Source organism: Cupressus sempervirens, chromosome 5 (genome assembly GCF_028749045.1).
Source record: "Cupressus sempervirens isolate cs-2001-9-10 chromosome 5, ASM2874904v1, whole genome shotgun sequence".
Taxonomy (NCBI): Eukaryota; Viridiplantae; Streptophyta; class Pinopsida; order Cupressales; family Cupressaceae; genus Cupressus; species Cupressus sempervirens.
Genome location: NC_143122.1, coordinates 86,382,393 through 86,387,044, shown reverse-complemented (window position 1 = coordinate 86,387,044; position 4,652 = coordinate 86,382,393).

Sequence of the window (4,652 nt, the reverse complement as noted above, 5' to 3'; positions counted from 1 at the left end):
AGTGAAAATGGGATTCTTTGTGTGCATGTGATAGGATACAAGCTAGGATACAAGATTTGGCATATAATACAAGCTAAAATATGGTACAAGCTTTGGACAAGATTTGGATATACAAGCTATGATACAAGGGATGATACAAGATTTACAAGCTAGGGTGAGAGATTTACAAGCTTAGGTACAAGATTTACCAGCTGTATAGGAGGTATTTACAAGCTTCATTAGATTTTGGATATTTGGTTGGAACACCAAGGGAACAAGCAGGTGTTTTATGGGATGGTGAATGGATGGATGAGGGATAGGATAGTGATAGATAATGGATTAGTCTTAGTACACAAGGCACCTGAATTACCAAGTTTTCACCAAGGTACCTATCCAAGGCACTTGAATTGCCAAGTTTTCACCATTGGACACTTATTTCTCTTTACTATTTTTTTGTATTTTTCAAAAGCTGGGTATACCAAAGATCTTCAAGCATAGAACTTCTTGAGATAAATGATTTTGGTAGGATCATTCAAGAGTTCTCCTTCCAGTGTAGATAGCTGATAGGATCTAGAGCCAAAGGAGGCAGTGACAACATAAGGAACAAGCCATGTAGGTTCAAACTGGGCTTTCTTTTCTCGATCAGCTTGGACTTTCATATTTTCTTTGAAGACCATGTCGCCTGGCTGAAAGTGTCATGGAAGCACCTTCTTGGTCAAATTCCTTTTGAGACGAGTTTGATAGACTATGAGATGATCATAGGCTTGTTGTCGCTTCTCATCTAAGAGATCTAGCTGGGTGAGCCGAGCTACTCTGTATTCTTCATCTAATATTTTCAGTTGCAAAGATATGCGCAAGGAGGGAAGTTCAACCTCTATGGGTAGTACCACTTTGGCACCATAGACTAAGGAGTATGGAATTGTTCCTGTGGATGTACAGAAGGAACTTTTATAGGCCCATACGGTTGGATTTATTTTTAGGTGCCAATAGCAGCCAGAATCATTAACAACTTTCTTTAGGATTTTGAGGAGGGTTTTGTTAGTTGCCTCTGCCTGGCCATTACTTTGTGGGAAATATGGGCTAGAAAAGTGGTGATGGATGTGGAAGGAAGTGCATAATTCTTCCATGTTGAGATTCTCAAAGTTACCTCCGTGGTCAGTGAAGATGGCGGATGGGATGCCAAAGAAGCAAACAATGTGGTACAAGATGAACTTGGAGACCTGAACTCCTGTAGCTGAGACTAGGGGGACTGCTTCCACCCATTTAGTGAAATAGTTTGTAGCTATTATTATCCATTTATGTCCATCAGATGAGAGAGGTGTGATAGTTCCAACAAGATCAAGGCCCCAACAAGCAAAGGCCAAGGTGGTGCAATAGGTTGTAGATCTTGTGCTAGAGCATGCACAAGATTTGTGTTATGTTGACATGGGAGACACTTTCTGAAAAAGTCACAAGAGTCTTCTTTAATGGTAGGCCAATAGTAGCCTACTCTAAGGATTTGTCATGCTAAGACAATACCACTCATGTGGGCACCACAAAGTCCAGAGTGTACTTCTTTTAACACCATTGTGACCTCATTTTCATCTAAATATCGAGAGAGAGTATCGTGATAACCCCAACTATATAGGGTATTGGCTATGATAACATAGCGGGATGATTTTTGGATGAGGTTCTGGCATTGGCTACATGTGAGGTGAGGGGATATGATACCATCATTAAGGTAAGCATGAATTTCATGGTACCAAGGGGATTGGGGACCAACCAAGATACAAACATGGTTTGAATCCTCATTCGCATAGGCGGGTTGTAGGAGCTACTCGACTAAAAACTCATACTATGTAGCTACTTGGAGAATTTCCAAGAGTGAGTCAATAGTAGGCATAGCATCTGTTGCTTTGTTCTATATTCGAGGCACTTGTGTAAACTGAAGCTTTGTAAAATGTTGGGTTTGCTCATCAACTAGCTCTTTGTAGGGTAATAGCTTTTCATCTTTGGCTTGATATTCACTTAGGGCTTGCTTGATTATGAGCTGAGAATCGCCAAAGATTTGTAACTCGGTGATGTTCCATTATGAAGCTATCTTTAATCTTTCTATGAGAGCATCATATTTAGCTATATTGTTGGTGCTAGGGAATTGTAGCTTGAAGGCTTTTGGAATGTAATATCCTTGAGGTGTGACCAGCAATATTCCTGCCCCTAATCCATGAGATGTGTGTGAGCCATAAAAATAAAGTTTCCATGGGGGTTGTTCTTCAATTAGATAGATATGCTCATTTGGAAGTTTTTTAATCAAAGGATATGCATCTATTAGATGTGCATCAGCTAGGTGATCTGCTATAGCTTGCCCTTTGATTGCCTTTCTGTCCACATATTGGATGTCAAATTTGCTAAGGAGCATAACCCATTTGGCCAAATGGCCTGTAAGTGTTGTTCTAGAGAGCATATACTTGAGAGGGTCAATCTTGGAGACTAGTTGGATGGTATGACTTAGCATGTAGTGGTGAAGCTTTTGAGTTGAGAAGACAACTGCCAAACAAGCTTTTTCCATAGGAGTATAATTGAGTTCATAACCAACTAGGGTTCTACTGATGTAGTAGATGGCTCTTTCTCTGCCATAGTCATCAAGCTATGCTAGAAGTGCCCCTAAAGCAGTAGGCGTTGCTGATATGTACAAAATAAAGGGATGACTAGGAACTGGTAGAACCAAGATAGGGGGATTGGTGAGATACTTCTTGAGCTTATCGAAGCTATGCTAACATAAAGGATCCCACTTGAAGTTCTCATCCTTCTTCAGTAAATGTGCAAATGGTGTACACTTATCTGCAAGCTAGGAGATGAAGTGCCAAATGGATTGAAGCTTTCCCTAAAGAGTGTGAAGTTGTCACAGTGTCTGCGGAGGAGGCATGTCTAAGATACCCTTGACCTTATTGGGGTCAATTTCTATACCTTGTTTAGAAACTATAAAGCCTAGAAGCTTGCCACATGTGACCCCAAAGACACACTTCTTGGGATTCAACATGAGATGATATTTGGCTAACCTATCAAAGACTTTCTCCAGGTTAGCAAGATGATCCATGAAGATATGAGATTTGACCAAGATATCATCCACATAATCCTCCAAAATGCTATGGATAAGATCATGGAAAATGGATGTCATAGCTCTTTGATAGGTAGCCCCTGCATTCTTTAGGCCAAAAGGCATCATGTTGTAACAAAAGGTTCCCCAAGGGGTAGTGAATGTTGTCTTATGCTGATCCTCTTCTGCAATCTTGATTTGATTATACCCAAAAAATCCATCCATGAGGGATAAAATTTCATGTCCAGCTGTAAGATCTACAATCATATCTATGTTGGGCAAGGGAAAATCATCTTTTGGACAAGCTTTGTTAAGATCTCTAAAATCAGTGCAGATTCTGATGTCATCGAAAGGTTTAGTGATGAGGACCATGTTGGAGATCCACTCTGAGTAGTCAATAAGTTGGATAACCTTAGCAGCTAACATTCTTTCTAATTCAGCTTTGACCAATAATGCCACCTTGGGGTGTATTTTTCTAAGCTTTTGTCTGATGGGCTTGATCTTTGGATTGACTACAAGATGATGAACTACAAGCTTTGGATCTAGCCCTAGCATATCTTGATATGACCATGCAAATTAGCCAATGTTCTCTCGTAAGACCTCAAAGAGGAGATCAGCTTGGTCTTGCGATAGGGATGCAGCAATGTAAACAAGTCTGGGGATCTCTAAAGAACTGATGTTGACTTCTCTAGTATCCTCAATTAGAATAGAAGACACCTCTGGTCGATTATCTTGAGGAGGCAATGCTAAATCCTCATGTTCTTCTTGTGGCTCTAGATTTTCTTGCTGAGGGGTTCTCTTCACTACCTTGGCTAGTCTCAAATTCACCTTAGTTCCAGTTTTGGGTGTATCGAAACTAGGTTGAAGATTTTCTCCAAAATACCCCTTGGCATCTAGCTTATAGATATAGGCAAAATCTGGCTTTTTTTGCTTGTGAGGAGTTTCAGCTCCCATGAATCTCAGAAGCACTTCCTCTGATGTGAACTCATCAATGTGTATGACACTTGGTTGGTCCCAATCTATGAGTTGTGGATGGGTGAGTGGTAGGTCAATGAAATGGATGGATAGTTCTTGGAGAATAGAGTCTTCAAGGAAGATTTGGTTTGGGATATCATCGTAGGCTCTCTTTTCAACTTCCTCAGGAATGTCTTCAATTTTGATAAGGTCACGGTGAATGTTTGAAAAAGCATGACCAGTCTCATTGGTGTTCCCTATATATGAGCAACGTTAGTATGCTAATAGAAACCAAATTTAAATAAAGCTTCTACAAACTAAACAAAATTCATAAACTTCAAGATAGACTAAGATGAGCTCTCAATTGAGAATATGAGCCATTAATGGACTCTCTCATTAAGAAGCTCTCTTGTTGAGTAGCTTTGTCTAAATGGATAGGATGTATGCTCAAGCTTTATGCTTCAAAAAGGGCTTCAAATGGAGTTGGAATTTGGGTGTGAGTATATGGTTTTGATGTAAAATGGCTTCTCAAAATGGCATTATGACTTTACTTCATGGATTGTGTTATTTTGCAAAGGGGAAGGATCCAATTTATAGGCAAGAGGCTTGAGGGATTGAGGGATAAGATGCAAGGATGGGAAAA